The following is an 18,915-nucleotide window of genomic DNA, read 5'->3' on the forward strand; positions in this document are numbered from 1 at the left end:
GTCCTTCAGATGCCATGTGCATTGTGAGTTTTACTCAGGAATTATGAGGGTATAATTTTATAAAATCACTTGGTGTAAAAAATGTTCATCTTAAACATATGATGCCTATTTTGTCTCACATATGTGGCGATTTCTTTTAAAGAAAAATGAAAACGTGGAAGTGGGCTTATAACAGCTTCTTTAATTTTTTCTGTATTCTAAATTATGCTTATTCACCCATACATTCCCTCTCTGAGTATTCATTTAGAAGGAAGGTTTTGCAATAGTCACATTTAATTTATCAGGGTGCAATAATTTGTGTTTCCCAATCATCTTGCAGACTTTGGTTCATTATACTATTGTTTCACATGAGTAAGTTAGCAAAGTTTGGATTGATTGACTCTAATTAACTAAAACTGGTTCCAGGCTGTGCATCTATTGTCATGGTAGCTACCCACAAAGCCCCAAACTGTTCAGTAATGGCAATATAACATACTATCGATATGAAAACTCCAGCAAATGTTTAACGTTGGGCTTGTCAGCAAATGAAGAAAAGCAATAGTGGAGGAGGGAGAAAGGGACATTAGGACAAGCATGTCTCAGAAGACATAGGGGAAATACAGCCTTCCAGAGCTGCTAGTGCCCTGATCTTCTCACTTATTGTTGCCAAGACAAAGATGTCCTGCGATGGAAAATTCCATTTATTTTTTTCTCTAAAAAAAGCATCTGGAAATGTACCCAGAAATCTAGGCTAAGACATGACCTTCTGGAATAATGTATGGGGCTTCTCCCACTGTATATATATTTTTAATAGTTTTATTATCTAAAAATTATTTCTTCCTGGTTTTGTGAGGCTCACTTGCATCAAGTCCAAATCTATCCTCTTTATTGCCATGAAGAGAATCCAACCATGAATAAAAGCATCCCCATACACATGGCACTGCAGAAATAGCTGCGCTGAGAGCTAGGAACAATAAGCAAATCTTCTGTCTCCTTACTTGTTCTTTAGTGTTCTAATTCTGAAATTAAGCAAAGCCATGAGGATCTTAGAGGACAAGCTCTCTGCTGCACCGTAGCATGCCCAGAATGTGCAAGCCTGAAAGTATAAGTCTTTATATCATAACACATGTGCTCTGCAAAGATGCATGCCCTAAATTCTCAGCCACATGGTACCTGTGAACCTTTACAGCATTCTCCTAATGATAATGCAAGTGTCAAGCACATGGGTTGGGAAAGGCCAGGTCTGCTTTCCTTTGCTTGTCCAACTCATGTGACTGCATTGCTGCCATTTCCACTGCCTGGCTCAGGAGATATTTGCAAGACCTGTCAGTATCTTAGGCCCATTCACTCAGGGGCCAATTCTGATGATGCTTAGTCCTTCCTGAGCTCCATGGGTCTGTTTCCCCTATCTTTAATGAACGTGATTAAGAACACAATTCAAGAACAGTCATGGAATTCATCTCTAAGTTTTCCGTGCCCTGCAGCTACAGGACAGGTCAGAGCTCTACCCTTCTATATGTAGCAGTCTCTCTTTTTCAGATTCTCTATGTCCAAACTGTACTGTTTGTAGTGCCAGCACCTGATTGCAGCCAGTTTTACCCTGTATCACCTGGCTGCCCTTGGGCTGTACAGGAGGGTCACCCCACCTTCTCTGACACCAGGAATGGCTCTGCCTCAGCTGGGGCTGTGGTGGTTGAGCACTGCAGCATGGACAGACAGGCTGCCTTGCATCTTCAGCCTTTATTCAGTAGAACTCGTTCTGGGTTTTCCAAACTGAAGTGCCTCATCATGGGCTGTTTCCAAGGAGACCTTTGTAGTTTCATGTTCTCCCCAGGCTGGACAGAGGGATTAAGAGCAGGGCTTGCAGGTAGGAGCCACAGGGGCACTCTGGTCCCGCCGGGGGTGTGCGTGCAGTTCCCATCAACTTCAGTGCAATTTGCGTCCCTGGGAGTGATGGAATTGGGTCCCAGAGCCCGGTGCCAGCCCTGCTCTGACTCACTGTGCGCCTCTGGGCAAGTCATTTCACACCAGGCTGTGATACCTCTCATTGAACTACACATTACACCAAAAAGGGTCTCGTGGAAGTCAATGGAGCTACTTGTGGAGCACTCGCACTTATTAAGTGTGTCACAATCTGGCCTTCGCTTAAGTTTCCCCTTTTATAGGAAATTACAGGCTCATTTCCAAGGTTGTGGGGCTTAATTAGTTTATGTTTGCAAAACACATCTTATTGCTGGTGAAAGGGAATAACCATTATTATGATGATGATGCGTTCAGTGCATGGCAAGGTCTTGGGTCTGTTTAGGCTTTGCTTCATTTATTCTGTAGAAAAAAAAAAAAAAAAAAAAAAAAAAAAAAAAAAGTCCTTCCTTTGCAATCATTTGAAAACCTATCCACGAATGGTGCACTCATTCTTCTGTCAGAAGCATGAGGGAAAAAAGGAAGCAAACTTTTCTCAGGCAAAGAGCCCACGGCACCCATCCAGCAGCCATGCCAGAACAGAGGGGCCTGACCAAACGCAGCCACCTGTGATGTAAGTGCAGTGTGGATCGACTGTTGGGTATTACTCCCCCAAACACAAATGTCGTTCTCTTCCCCAGACTCGACATGAGTTCTTCTTTAACCCTAATGTGTATCATACCTTTAAAACTCAGCATTAGCACACAGTTTGGTGGGGTGTTTTTTTTCTCATCAGCTGTAATTGGTTTCTTGAATTCTGCTTTTTGTTGGGGTTTTTTGTTTTTTTAATCCAAGTATGGTTCTCATGGTGTAGTAAATGACATTAGGCTTTTGTAAATTCTCACAGAATATAACAGATCATTGGTTTTATAACACAGTCACTGCTTTTGCATTCTGATGAGATTATTAGTAGCAGCCTAGAATACAACATCCCTGCGTACTGTTAGTTAAAAAAATAAAAGTTTACTAAATGGTCTCTTGTCAACTGTATCTGAAAATCATTATATTTTCTCTGGTTTCCTTTATATGGAGAGTTTCTTCTGTGAGCTGGAGGGTTACATTGGTCTGAAGTTACAGAATTATTACAGAAATGCTGTTTATTTCTCTCTAGCACTGTTTGCTTTTCTACAGAAAACCCATTTTTTAAGTATTTATATCTTGATTTTAAAAGTTGTTCACATTCTTAAGACATGCAACATGACATCTCAGCTCAGTAAATATATTTTTCCTTTCTTGTTTAAACTAAAACTACATCGGATTATTTATTTATTTATTTATTATCTCATGTCAAAGCACATACAAATCAAGTGGTTTTCTGATCTTCACACATATGTCTTATGGACCCAACGCAGTTCCCCTGCCAGTGAAGAGATGAACCATGGGATCTTTCCAAGCCAAGTTCCTCTCTCCACCCCACCCTACAGCTTCTGTTGTATGTCACAGTGTGCAGGGATGCTGACCCCCCCACTGCCTGACTGGGGCTATGCATGAGGCTCTCCTTACAAGGCAGAAGGGAAGGAAAAATTTTAGCTTTGAGACATTTTTTTAAGGACTAAAAATGCTGGAATTAAAAGCTGGCTACTACCACACAGCATTTTCTCTGCTTCCCTACTCTTATTAACATACATCTGTATTAGCGTCATGACAGTCCACTCTACAAATTGATACAATACCAAATAAAGAGCCTGCACTGTGCACCTTAACGACTCTACAGGAACCATTACATCTGATCTAGTCAATATTATACATTTTTTAAAAATGTATAAATGCATATTTAAATGAGAGATCTGATCTGCTCCAGCAGTTCTGGTCTATCAGAAACATAATATGCATTTTAAAAAACCGCTGGCATACATTTTACATTTTTACCTGAGAAGCAGAACACATCCCAACATTTTCTGTTCTCTGCATGCCCATGATGTGTTTGTTTCAAAACAAAGCAAAAAATTTGAGCGAAAATGGATGAAGTGCTCACTGTCTTGTCTCACTATGCCATGGTTTCAAAATAAAGAAGGGAGATATAGATTGGATATAAAGAAAAAGTTGTATTTTTTTACAGTAAGGCTGGCAAGGCAGTGGCACAGGCTGCCCAGAGAGGTGGTGGATGTACCATCCTTGGAGACACTCAGTGTCAGGCTGGGTAGGGCTCTGAGCAACCCCATGTAGCTCTTCACTGTCCCTCTTCATTGCAGGGCAGTTAGACCATGTGACCTCTAAAGTTCCCTTCCAATTCAAATGATTCTATGATATTACCAGCTTCCCTGTCACCCTGAAGTCCAAATCAGTGACCCAGCTTTGCATGTCCCTCCTGCAGGCTTTGCTCCATATCTCTAGCGTAGTGAATGGGTATGTTTGCTTTCAGTACAGCTTGGAGGAATGATCCACTTGCATCTCAGCATGATGGGGCCTCTGCCGGTTTACAGCACTGCTCACAGACCAGCCATCAGCTGCATGTACCCACACATATGCTAAGGAAGTGATGTGGGAGTGAGATACCATTTATACCCACAGGTTACTGCAGCTTTGCTGGTAGAGGATGGAGAGAGAAAGGAATTCAGATGTAAAGTGAGTTACTTTATACTGGGGGGTGTAGTTTTCTTTTGAATGAGCTCATTCCCTGAGGTTTTCCCAAAAAGGGGCGCATTGAAGTAGGAACAGCTCCTTGAGGCAGAGAGAAGGGCTGTGGGGAAATATCACCTACCACACACAGGCCAAAGTTACATTTTGAAAAGTTACCATCACCCGATCTATTACAAACCTTCCTCTGGATTTTCCCTTAATGCAGTCATTCCTAGAGGAATGTGATGGTTGCAAGCATCTTGGTTTTCCAAACAAAAGCAGGTTTCTGTCACACACCTTTGTGGTTTGGAAACATGTAACTAGGCTCCAGTCTCACACTGTGAGGACTCAGTTATACTTAATTGTGTCTGTATGTTTCTTCTATCAGGCAACATGAAGAGACATACATCTTAAAGGGTGTGTAGAGAAGAAATTCCTACTGTCAGCAAGGTGTACTAGTTGGTGTAAGGCATGTCACACCAGCCCTTCAAACACATAGGAAGGCATATTTCAGAACAGCACGGGTAAAAATGGCACCTGCAGCTGTTTCAGGAGTTGTAGGTAAAATTGGATTTAAGAGGAGTAAGGATCACAGAGGATTTGGATGGAGGTACAGTTTCTTGTACTCTGTGCTTCCTCTGCTTCCTAGGTGAGAGGAGCTGGGTATTAATGCTACTGGGGACATCCTCCTCTTACACTGCAATAAATAAGCTAGAAATGCAAGAGTTGAGTGTTTTCTTAGTGCTGTGTAAGACAAAAGTGACAGTCCTTCACAGACAGATCCAATTCAGAGGCAGCTCCCAGCTTAAAACAGTGAGCAACTGAGGTTAGCACAGAAAAAAACTGTTCAGAAAGCAGTCCCTGATCTTAAAGTTATCTTCTGTTCTCACATCAGAAGAGTAATTCAGTGTGCAAATATTATTAAAGAAGAAATGTATGAAATAATGAAGAATCATTTCTGTCAAATGGATATAAGATGCTAATTGGTGATGTGCTGAATCCCAGAGATGCTTGACATTCAAAAAGTGAGTGAAGTACGGCAGAGCATTTGTATAGGCCATCTGGAGATGTACACCATACTCTACACTTGATGAGAAAGTGGCAATAAACTGAAATGTTTGATTCCAAGATCTCAATATGCATCACTACAGGCTTCAAATTTCATAGATCGCTGGGAAGATCACAGATAAGCAGCAATCTGGCACATCTCCGACTAGAGGGAGATGTATGCCACTGAGAGAAATGCTTTGCGCTCCATTCCTTACAAAAATATTAATAAAGAACTTACATAAACTTCAGTAAAAACTTCAAAGCTCATGTTTTCATTTAGTCTTATGGTTTTAGCTTCTGTAGTACTTTGTGAAATCTCTGTGCAGACAGGGATATTCATGTTTCTTATCAGCAAACTCTGGTACTGCTACAAAGAGAACAACATGCAAAGCATGGCCAGAAACACCATACAAAACTGCCCTGTGATGTCTGCCATGACGCTAGGATTGCTCTAGAAAGAGAATAAAAACGTGAAAGCATGTACTAGAAGTAGTTGTTAAGCACTGGCTTTTCTAAGTTTCCAGAAATTTGTAATCTATGCCCCCGAACAGTTGCTCTTTGTAAAATATGCCCTCGTGAAGAACTTACACATTTTAGACCTTAGAAAGTCCCAGATGGTAGTTTCAGACATTACATCACAACTGTACACGTTGTTACTTCCTTTATACATTACCATCAATTCTTTGCAGTGCTGAAGGCCTCACAGGCTACCATGGCACACTCTGAACCTACTGTGTCAGCTGCTGTACCAGTACAAGTAAATCACAGCCCAGAAAGCCTACAAACTGAACATAACACTAATGCTAAGTCACAGTTTGACCCGGTGATCGAGCACTTGGTGGGAAGGCAGGGTCCACCCAGAAGAACTCAGGTGCATTCATTGTGCCTGAGACTGGAAGAGCTGGAGCCAGGATTTGGCCCTTCCCAGACTTCATTTATAGGTTGGCAGTGGAGGCAAGGGTATCTTGCTGGAGATTTCCACCTACTGGATGTCTTCTAAAGGTAAGCAAATTTACTTCTTTTGTTTCCAGATTTGTTGCTACTGCATTTGGACTTGTTCCCATTCTGGTGCAACCTAGGACTCTGCCAACTGGCAATTATCACTGTGCTTTCTATCACATTATAGTGTTATAATGAAGAGGACATATGTGGCAGGAGAGTCACTGGGAGGCAGGTAGAAGTAAGAAGCAAGACAGAACTCTGCAGTTGTTGACAGCCACAGGAAAATAGTTAAAGAAAATAAAGTGATCTTCCTGATGCTGATCAAAGCTTCTTCCCAAGCTTGAAGAACAGCAACAGAGAAAGTAAGAATGTGCTTTCTTTGGTGTAGCAGCTGGGAGTTGTTGACTACTCCCTGAACCTTGTCATCATCTCATCAGTGTCAAGAGCATGGGGGACACTGCAGTTTGGTTAGGGAGATAAAAATTCTGACAAATTACATAGGTGGAGGTTTGCAATGCTGGAAGGTCTATGAAGAGCAAAGTCAGAGCAGAACATAGGCCTTAGTGATAAACAGAATGATGATGGTGTAGACCAAAATAAAGGAAGCCTGGAGAAATTTGAAGAGGAAAATAAAGATCCAACTTTTGACTTACAGTCACTCGAGATCCAAATCATGTCTGTATAAATTCAAACCTGGGTGTATCCCATGTAATTGATTTTTCTTCCTACCCCCCTGGACATAGAGTCATAGAGTTGCTCAGGTTGGAAAATGCCTTCAAAATAATCAAAGTCCATCTGCAACCTACCCATACTACTCTAACTTTAACAACCCTTCACTAAATCATGTCCCTGAGCACCACATCCAAATGGTTTTTAAGCATGTCCAGGGATGGTGACTCAACCGCCTCCTTGGGGAACCTATTCCAGTGCTTAACAACCATTTAAGTAAAGAAGTTTTTCCTGATATCCAACCTAAACTTACCTTGGCATAATTTAAGGTAAATGTCTCTAATTTGGTCTGCTTGCACACCATGTTGGTCATAGTGATAGTGGGCTGACTACTGGACCAGACAGGGTTAGAGGTCTTCTCTATGATCACTAGTTTAGGAACCTTATTCTTGAACTGGTAGCCAGATATCAATAAGGAGACATTACTATGTAGAGTGATTAGGGCATAAAAAGCTGTTCAGAGCTGGAAGCCGAAAACAACCAGAAGAATTAAACAAGAGATGAAGTGAAGGACATTGTCTTTTGTGCTTTAAAACTAAGTTTATGACAACGCAGTTGTGTGCTTTGCTTGCTTCACATCTAACCTGTGTGGTTTGGGGGTCTGCTCCTAAATGGATCCAAGGTTAATTAATGTGCTCTGGAAGAAAGGCCACCACACTAATAATTCACCAGCATGCCAGGTGAAAGAGCTGTGGAGATCACCTTTTCTGTTCCTCTGTCAGAAGTCAGAGGAGTGAAACTAGAAAAAAAAATAAAATAAAAATGGAAAATATATCTGACCTCCTCTTAAATGTCCTCATTGGTGGTAACTCCAGAACTTTCTTGAATAAACTGTGACAATACTCACTGCTCTTGTTTACAGGATGGTTTTCCTAGTATCTGAATGTAGTCTTTGCTAATGTCTATTGAATTTATCACTTCCTATTCTACCAATTAGGCTATATTCTTTAAACTTAAGTTTTGATCATTTGTTGTTAACACAGATTCCAGTGGGTTTGTAGAGTTGTCAAACAGTTTTTGTGATCAACTTTCAATTGGGTAATTAATCATTGCAATTGTTTTCTGTTACTGTGATTCCATTTTGCATGTGTATACATGATTGATTTTTAGGCACACAAATGGTCTTATTAGAGGCAATGATGGTAGTGGATTTATAGCTGAGCGCATGCTTACAGGTTTGGAGAACTGAGATAATGGCAGTAATTGTGGTGCTGTATAAAAATAGTCTCATTTCAGCCCTGGACTTCTGTTATACCAGATTTTATGTAGTCCATCAAACTAGGAATTAATGACATTCAATAACTTCAAAAATCAGCAAATGTTGGTTACGCAGATAAAGGATTTGGGTGCTGTCAGAGTCAAGGTGTACTTCGACAGGCTGAACTGCCATTTCCAGGGTGGTATTTGTAAGTATAATTTACCAAGTATTTGCACCCTTACAATAATTATTAAGACCATCAACCAGTGATTCTCAGCATCCCTCCACAATGATTGCAAGGTTACGCAATTGGTAAATAAATATGCTGTTAAAGGATTGACTTCTCTAAGACACAAATAACTTAAGAGATGACCTCAAATTACTTGTAGTGGTTGACTTCAGGGAGTATTTTTCAAATGGGAGTAGCGTTACCCAGTTCCATGGGTATTAATTAGAAAATATTCAGGCTACTTAGGAAAGTTTTTGAGAAAAAAAGAAAAAATGCAAACACTTGAAGTTGATTTGAATAAAGAATACAAGTCAATATTAAATATACAGTCCAAATAGTCCATTCATTTGTTTTGTTAAAACCTGATAGTAGATTTTGAATTTCCAGAGAATCCTAAATTTTTAATGCTGGTAAAATTTGTCCACTTAATTTTTAGCTGATATTGAAATGCTTACAAGCTTAGATAAGTTGTAGAACCCTTCTAACATGAGAATGCAAGCATTCATGTGTCTGCTACTTTTTTGCTGCTCCTGTTTCAAAAACACGCTGAAACTGTATCCATAAAGAAGGACAATGCTACGTAGGTGGTAAGAAGCCCAGTCAAGCATTTGAGAGGGCAGTTCATCTGGTCAGCATTGCTTTCTCCACGTTAAGGAGAGAGAGCTGCAAAATCATTTGGATGTGGTGCTCAAGGGCATGATTTAGTGGAGGGTTGTTAGAATTAGGGTACTATGGTTAGGCTGTGGTTGGACTTGATGACCTTTAATGTCTTTTCCAACCTAAGCAATTCTATGGTTCTGTGAAGGGCAGAGTGCTGCTCTACGCACCCCAACCTCAGCTACCAGCCACCATGCAAGAGGGAACATCCATGGCTGTGCTCACAATGAGCTTCAGAGAGTGCATTAACAGCCTAGGGCTCTCTCTCAGTGCCTGGGATAGGGCAGCATTTTATGCCCCCAATGCACGCTGCACCTCTCCTTGTGCATCCAGGACATTCCCATCAGGCAAAAGTGCTGCATTCCTGTGCAGTGAATGGGATGAAGGGTATCTCTGAAGCTAAGACATTATCAGGACTGGCTGCTGCCCTCCTTTTCTGGTAGCATTGTCGGTGGCAGCAGGACATGCTGAACCTGGTGTAGTGAAGCTTGGGCAGAGCTCTTTGTTTTCCTGACAATTAGCCTGGAAACCATCCTATTACCTGCTGATCATCTGCTCCCCTTATTAACTCACTGCAGGATAAAGGTGAGGATGAGGGAAACAAAGAGCAAATCACTGCTTACCTGCATCTCTCCCCTGCTACTGCCCCTTTGAGAGCCTGGGGCTTTCCTTTTTCTGGCGGAGGGGCAAATATTGTGATGCCAAGTTGATATGTTCATGTGAAATATCACTATCATGTTTAATTTGTGTGATGCTCTCATTCTGCCATGTATGACTTCATTCTCATTAAGTCTCACTTGTTTCTGCGGTGCTGCGACATCTCGGGTTTGTCACTGGGCTTAGCATGGGTCCTTCACCTTTAGAAGGCTAAAAGCTTCCTTGGCCTGGGGAAGAGTTCATGTCACTCTTGTGACATGACAAGCCACAAGTTGTCAGTGGGAATGGAGTCTGCTGGCACTTCTGTGATCCACTCCCTGTGAGCAGTAAGGCACACATGGCTGGAAGCCCTGTGGGGGCTGCAGCTCATGGGCAAATGCATGCAGCCATGAGCAGCACAGAGCGTGTCTTGTCAGGGCAGCCTTGGCTGGTACTGGAAGTCTCGCAGCTCATCAGCTGCTCTGCAGGGCTCTGCATTCCCACCAAATTGGCTGCACTAAGACTCACAGGAGACTTGAAGCCCCAAGCTCCAACAGTCATATGTCTCCTTAATATTCCCTTTGGCTAAGGCAGGGGAATGGTACTAAAGCTGGCCTTTGAAATCATTGCTGGTTTCCCATGGTCAGGACTTCGTTACATGTCTGTCTGGTGCTTTGCACCTTATTGTCTCTACAGGCGGAATCTGAATCTGACTGCAAAAGAGATAAAGCTGTAATGACCCCCTCAGCAATAGGCTCTCAGCTTTCTACAGCCTGTGCCTCACTATCATTGCCCCCGAGAAAGGGAGAGCTTGAGGAAAGGGGAGCCTACAAGAGGAGAGGGATTCAGTGGAGAAAGGAAACTGGCATCCTGATAGGAAAAAAACAAACAAACAAAAAACAAAACAACAACTTAGAAAAAAACTATGAGTGTGAAGGTGTGAATGCAAAAGGACTAATAACAGAGAAGTTGAGCTCTGTATTTTGACTCAAGCAATATGTAGTGTATTACATTACAAAGCAGCAGTACAAAATACTGTCTGATGTGACATCTATTCATAGGTTACTTTGGAGAAGGCTCTCTTGGAGATTTCTGTCAACTTTACATCTTCTCTCACAGACACTCTTTCTGATTCTCATGCTTTTTTTTTTCTTCTTGGTCACAGCAACAGGTATCCCTATGAGGTTCAGGAGCATGCAGTCTGCAGCTTTAAATACCTGAGATCACTAATGAATGTGAAAGTTTTCTAGCAAGTTGCTCAGGGTTGCCCATTCCACTTGGATATTTTGGTTAAAGAGGACAAAATCTTAGCAATTCAGTAAATATCACATTGCAAAGAATAGTGAGGCACTGGTGCAGGCTGCCCAGAGAGGTGGTGAAGTCAAAGTCCATGGAGGTGCTCAAGAAAATAGTGGATGTCACACTGAGTGACACGGCTTGTGGACATGGTAGCAATGGGTAGATGGTTGGTTTAGGTAATCATAATGGCTTTTTCCAACCATAATGATTCTGATTCTGCCCCTCATACTGCCTACATGACTCCTGTAATGCATATGAAGTTATCAGTGCTCTCAGAAGTGCACATGGAGGAGGTATTAGGAGCAGTATTAATGACTTCTGGGTTGTAGCAGGAGTGTGGAGGTATTAACGCACCTACTTCACTTGGAGTTAAAAACAAACAAGGATAAAGTAGTATTATAGCCAGGATGAGGTAATTATGTATGGGTTTCCTAACATTACTCACAGAAAAATCTGATGCAGCAATGCCCTTTTCTACAAGGGGTTTACATCACTTTGTATTATACCAGAAACGTGCAGTACAAATGCTGTTTGGTTCAATAGATTAGCTCTTCTAAGTAATTCTCTAGTAAATCTCATATGCTATTCAGAGAAATTTCTACAGAATGCCACTTGCTCCATGCCTGTTATCTACTCTGATTTCTACTGCTCATGGTGAGTCTTCATGGTCTAAAGGGCTGAGTCTGAAGAGACAGAAATTAGACGTTTTTACAGGAAGAAAAACATATAAGTAGGATGTACTTTCCAGGTGCTGAGTTGAGGAATTTCATTTTGCTTAGCTAAATTCCCCTTGAAGTTTCTGGTAGGTGCAACACTGTTCTTTATGTTTTGCTATAAACTTGTCTTCTACTGTTCACTGCTGAACACTTACGTGAGCAGTAGGCTGCATTTCAATGGCCAGTGGAGTCATATTTGTTTCTATTTCTTTCTGTTTGTAAGTGCTCCAAAGGCCTTCTCCATAAAAGGTGCTGTATAAAATGCAAAATGTATTTGTGTTTTGTGCACCCTCTGTATGAATCTCTGCATGCAGTTTTCATTGTAGTCCATAGACATTCAAATAATCTCACCCCAAACTATACATCCAACTATACATTCACTTTGTATTTAGTGCCTCTAATATTTATCCTCTTCCTCACTTTTCACCTTTTTGAGATAGTTACTTGTGGTTTGTCAATCAAAGCCAGACTTCTAGCCAATCCACACTGAACGTGTACTGGAAATATTCAGACGGAGATCAGAGGGCAATGTTGGTGTTGGAGTTATATGAATAACTAGAGTGTGACTTAGCTGTACGCTGCACCATTATACACACATATATGGAATGTATATATGAGGAATGCTCTGAAATTAATGCTTCCTATTTTATTATGTTGGTTCATGATATCAGAGGTGGTATGGCACTTGAGGTTGAATCTTCCCACCAATATTCCAGTAAAACAACAGCTGTCCAAATGTGCAGCAAATTAGTGTGTTACACAAGTGCTCATCATCCTTAAATATGTCAACTGTTTCATATGCTGGTGAAAGCATCAGCTCTAGTCTGCCTATTCCCTGCAACAGTCACCCAGAAAACAGGAGAGAGATCATCAAACTGGAGCAAGTTCAGCCAAAGCCAACAGAATAGTGAAGGTTGGAGTAGATGTCCTGTGAAAAGATACTCTGGGACCACACTCTGCTTGGCCTGTGGATGAGACGGCTTCAAGGGACACCACCGGCCCTCCATTACCTATGGGAAAGTTATAAAAAAAAACAACACATATGGGTTATTTATGACAAGTTCAGAAGGCAAAAGACAACAGGCCTACATCAAAACCAAGCATCTTCATTCTGGGAATAAGGACAAAAATTTCCTTGGGCACTGAGCGAGAGAATGACACAAGCTGACCATAGAGACTGTGCAGCTGCCATTTTTGCAGATTTGCAGACCAGAAAAATCTCACAATTTGACTTGGTTGGAGAAGTCTGGATTAGAAACATGTTGAAGTCTTTTCTGATTTATCTTGTGATCATGTGGACATTGCAGAAAACCTTTTCCTCATACAAGGAGTAATACAGTTGTGTTGGTAATTGTGGCTAAACAGACACATTGTATTTATAAAAACTCTTGTCCAAGGTCAGGAAATGACAGAATAATTTTCTGTCTACAACACCTTTTTGAGGCTTCTGCAAACTTTCTAAGAGTTCTCCTATGGGATGAAATGGAAACTGTTAGGAAATTGGTTTGCATAGGAAGAGGGGGGCAGTTAGAAGAAAATCAAGCATCAGATGCTCAGCAGGTACTAATTGGGTGGTTAGTTGTGAAGAAACTGCTTCCCCCAGGTGCTGGGATAACGCAGCACAGAAATGACTTGAAATATAGATGTGACCCAATACCTCCCTTCTAATTCAATCTTTTTCCAGGCCATCGTTGGAATTTACACAACGTTTTATTGACTATGGTATCAGAAGCTATCAATTTGCTGCAGCCTCATAAAAATAAAATAGTGATACAGAAGAGAAACTGCTGTGTCAGACACACTTCAGCTATTTCCAGCTTTCTTCAACCCCTTCCACCCTCTTCTCATAAACATCACTATTCTTTTTGCCTTTCTTCTCCTAATCGTTTAAACTGGGAAACAAAATGTGCAGTCCAGAAGCTGCTAATGCAAGACCCAGGAATATGCCAAATATTAGATCCCTGAAATATTTGTTTGTATCAAAAAATTGAAAGGAACAAAGCAAGCAAACAGCATCAAAACAGGTGTGTCTGCAGGGAAGAGAGAGATAAAAGCAAGGCTATATATTCAAAATGGTGGAAGAGGGTTGAGTCATACCAATTACCAATTTTAATGCATATTAGTGCAAACAGCTGTGCAAAATTCATGCAAATGTTGGAGTGTAAGCAATACGCTTAGTTTAAAAAATTACAAGTTTGTTTGTTGGGGTTTGTTGTTTTTTGGTTTGTTTTTGCTTTTTAAAAGCTGACTGTATTTTGTTCATCTTGCTCAGCCCTTTCTGACATAAAGCCTCCCGAGGAACAGTAACAGGGGTAACTTTAACTCTTGGTTGAATTATACATGTATTGAAAATACTTTAGTTGGGCAGGTTCAGTAGTGTGTTTTGGAATTAATCCTTCCTTTTGGCCCTGGAAATCACAGGCCTTCTGCAATCTGTACTCTGTTTATCATACTATATGCATGATCACATGTCAAAGTACTTAACAAAACATAAAATCACTTGGTTCTGAGGGTTCTCTGATACTTCTGTTGTGACCAGGAAAAGTAGATCCATTATCAGGATGGATCAGGATCTGCAGGAATTCAGACCAAGATTATGGCCCTGGGTGACCTGAAGACATGAAGAACCATGACATAGCATTTTCAATAAAGAGACAAAAACGTTAAGGAAAAACCACAATATCAGGACATAAAGGTGTGATCTTGTGCCTCGGGGGGGGGGGGGGGGGGGGGAAGTCCTGGAGCATGGAGCCTCTGTAACCGCATTACCCAGATGTGGGCTCGCAAAATTTGCCAGGAAGTTGAAAGCATTTTAGTGCATGCATTTGCTGATGAGAGTTGTTCCCTTAAGTATGCACCCAGAGAGATAAACTTTATGCTGTATGCCAACTTTATGACGTGATAAAAGTTTGTGTTTGAGGTACTTTACTGATTATCTATTAGGTGGAAGAAAAAGAATAAAACAACCAATTAAACAGTAGCTCTCATATCTGTATCTTAGCTAACCTGGTAATTGAAAAATGGCCCCCATTTTTCCCTCCCCCCATCCATTTCCTTGTAGTATTTCAAGAACTCTGTCCAAGAATATCACTATATGAAAAAAAAAAAACAACATCATCTCAAAATTATTAAAATCTCTGTGGGAATTCATGATTAATTTTAAGGCCTGGCAGATTAAAATACATTATTATGTACACTCTAGTGCATCCTTTCAGATATTTTCAGAATCTGATTTTGCTCTCTTGATACACACCAATGATTCTACATGTATCTAGTAGATTGCAAGGAATAGATTAGCATTAAAGAGGCAGCATTGTGTTGTTAGGTTGTTATGTGTAACTTGTGCTCATACATTAAGAAAAATGTAGCTGGCATTCCCTTGGACATGACCAGACCCCTTAAAAAAAAGAGAGAGAATTATTAATAGTTGGTTGTAATGCATTTGTAGAGCACTTCTGAAAATGTGACCTTTAGTGCATTAACTAGCTGTTTTTATCCAGCTCCCAGGCAGAGTAAGATCTACAGTAGCCTGCCTAGGAAATAGAAATAATGGGCATATTAGTGGGACTTGTTAAGCCTTCCTCTCCTGAACAGTGTCTCTTCTACCTTTATTTCTGGACATAGCTTTGCAATGAATCTGTTGTGCTAAACAGTAGCAATAACAGCATTCAACATCAAGAAGGTAGGAATGCTTTTATTCGGGTCAGATTGACCTAACTGATGATTACTGAAAAGCTATTCGTTCACAGTTCGACTTTGTAAATATTAAGGCTCTAGCTTCAGCCCCGTTATTTGATTCTTCATGTATTCCTGACCAGAGGATGGAGGACCCATCTAGCATCAGTTTTCCATCCTCCACAAAATTCTTTTCCCATACTCTGGCAAGGTAAGTAAATAGACCTCCATAGGTTGTTTGTTTGTTTTAATAAAGCTGTATTTTCCAACATAATTATTTTTGACAGTCTTTTGTGGTGCGCATGCAGCTTGGTATCAACCTGTCTGAGCCATGGGCACAAAAGCAGGGCATGAGACTCTGACAACACTGACAAAACCAAACCTTTTCTTTTACTGCACAGCCTTCTGTTCATACAGTCAGAGACCACAGCAGATGTCGGGTCACACTGGAGCTCATGCTCTGCTGACCATCTTTTTAAGTGCCTTTTTTATAAAGGAGATGTCTCCTCCTTTTCAAATAGTTTTCACCCAAACACTGCACATGCTAGAACTGTTTGTGCCATTGTCCTCATAATCAGACCCTTCTGTTGCAGAGATCTCTCCAGCTCATTATTTAACATGGCCCCAAATGTCATGTTATGTCATCTGCAAACTTTATCATAATTATTTTATGTTTTCTTCCATGTCACTGATAATGTTAAATGATATACGGCCAAGAACCAATCCCTGCAGAACTCTATCAGCAACAAACACAGTCAGTGGCAATTGGTATTTATAATTACATTTTGAGGCATATCATTTAAACAGTTTTAATGTGTTTAACTTGTGCCACATTGGTTTTGTGTTGTTCTATTATATTAACTAAAGTGCTTTGAAGTACCATACCAAACACTTAACAAAAAACAGAGTACTACATCACTGTTATTATCAACCAAACCAATAATTTCATTAAAAAGCTGGAAAGTTAGTATTGCAAGATGTATTTTCTGTAAAAACGATGTTAAATGTTGCTAATAATGTTATATTCTCTATTAAATAGATCCTCTACCCATGATCCTATTTCAAGACTTTGGTATAATGAGAGCAAATTGGATCATCACATTTACTCTTATTTTTTTTTTTAATACTGGCCTTTCTGTTTCTACTCTGCAACATCTGGACTGCTTAAAATATACTGAAAGGTGATGTCAGCAATCTAACAGGTCCTTGGGTAGCTCTAAGTAGAACATGTATTTGACATGATGATCTTAAATATGTAACTTTAGCAATGGCTACCTATATGCTGTTGGGGAGTTGTGGGAAATGTTTCATCAGCAGTTTAATTCCATTTGAAGATCTAGGCACATTTCTTCTGCTTGTGGAACAGAGTGAATTAAAATCATAGAATTGTTCAGGTTGGAAAAGACCTCCAAGATCATCAAATCCAACAACAACCAAACCAGACTACCCAAACTCTAACAACCCTCTGCTAAATCATTTCTTGAGTGCTTCCAGGATTTTATATCATATATTTTTATTCTACTTTTTTTATCAATTTTTTTTCCCTTAAAAGCACCATTCAGCCAGACCCCTTTTGAAAGCCTAAAAATAACTTTTTAAAAAATATTATCCCTTAACTCTCCTACTGTACATTTCCTCTTCATGTCCACTGGCTTCATAATTCAGTTTTCTGTATTTCCTTGCTTTTAACGTTTATTGCTTTTGGCATCCCATTCATTTAAATACCTCTTTCCTTTGGTATTTATAACTATTTCTATTTTCATGCTTTCTTTGCTCATACAGTCATTCTTCTGGACTTATGTGAATTTAGGAATATAACTTTTTCTCATACAGTTTACAGTTATCGTTCATATTTCTTCTGCTTGCATTATGTGACACAGATATTTAAGGTTGCTTAAAATAGACCTTTTCTAAAACACCAGATGTATGTATTGAGAGTTCAGGCTGTGTTCTGTTTTCACATCATAACAAACACAGCTAATTTACAGTCCTGAATGACTGTCAGAGTTTATTTCAGACATAGTCTTCTCTTTTCTGTTAGATGAACTGCTGCATAACTTTTCCAGTGTTAAATATAGTTGTGAAGGTTTTATATTTTTTTTCTGGAACTTATGAAATCATCATACACACTTTAAAGAAAACCCAAGACCCTTTTATTTCTGCCAGTCAGAGATTTCCTGCTCACATCAATCAGACTGAAGTCTGCTTCCCTAACACAGCTGTTTTCCCCCCTACCTCAAACTGGATACGCTGTTTTCCTCCAGGATTTGTTAGACCAGAGGTGTGAATTGTTACTTCATCTTCTTCCTTATCTGCTATATCTTTGGTAATCAGCAATTGTTATCACCTCTTTCAGAGCTGTCAGTTACCTTGAAGCAAGTACTGGCATAAGTGATAGAGTGCTTTTACTTCTATTCTTTAGCTCACCTGGTTGTTCCTTTAAAAAAAATCAACAACAAAAAGCAGCATGCCAGACACGAAATCCAGTCTATTTCATAATAATCACTATATGAAATAAAAAAGCTAAATATGTGATTTTGTGAGATGACTGGGATTTAAAATTGTAAGGTTCTGTTGCTATTGATTCACAGAATTTTCTCTACAGCTTTACAGCTTATGGATTCAGGGCATTCCCAAACCAAGGGGGACTGCACAGCTTGTGCTTTGGTCTCAGTGCACAAAGATCTAAGCAGTAACAAAGTGGAAGACAATGCAGATTCAAGTTAAGTGAGAGTAAATCACATCGTGTATCCAAAACCATTTCTCTCCGCGAGTTCTTCAGCCCCTGGCACCTGATTGCAGCATGAAGTATCTGCCCTCCCAGGTGTGGTACATCCCATTCCCACTGTAATTCATTAAAATCTCTAAAGTGAAAAAACTTGGGCTGGATTTCATTACCCCTTCTCCCCATTCCAGATGTCTTCAGGATCAAGGTCAAACATCATCCATGTGAACTCTACCTTCAGTGCCTATCCATAAACTCAGACGGGAGCCTGTTGTTAGTGTGGCTATTTTATTCCTCGTGTTTCAGTGTATCTGTTTCTATGAAGCAAAAATGGGGATAACAGTGAGTCTAGGTAGACAACCCCCATGAGTGTTCAATCATCTGAAGGGGCCAGCACTATAAAAGTGTGAGTATGGGACATGATCTCACAGCTCTAGCAGTACCTTCTGATAAATGTATAATGTTGTCACCTGCTGTGAAAGCCAGAAGACCTAATAGCACTTAGTACCTTGCAGAAACTGACCTATTGTTGCTCATCATATTTACATATATATGCATATAA

This window comes from Excalfactoria chinensis, chromosome 2, assembly GCF_039878825.1.
Source record: "Excalfactoria chinensis isolate bCotChi1 chromosome 2, bCotChi1.hap2, whole genome shotgun sequence".
Classification (NCBI taxonomy): Eukaryota; Metazoa; Chordata; class Aves; order Galliformes; family Phasianidae; genus Excalfactoria; species Excalfactoria chinensis.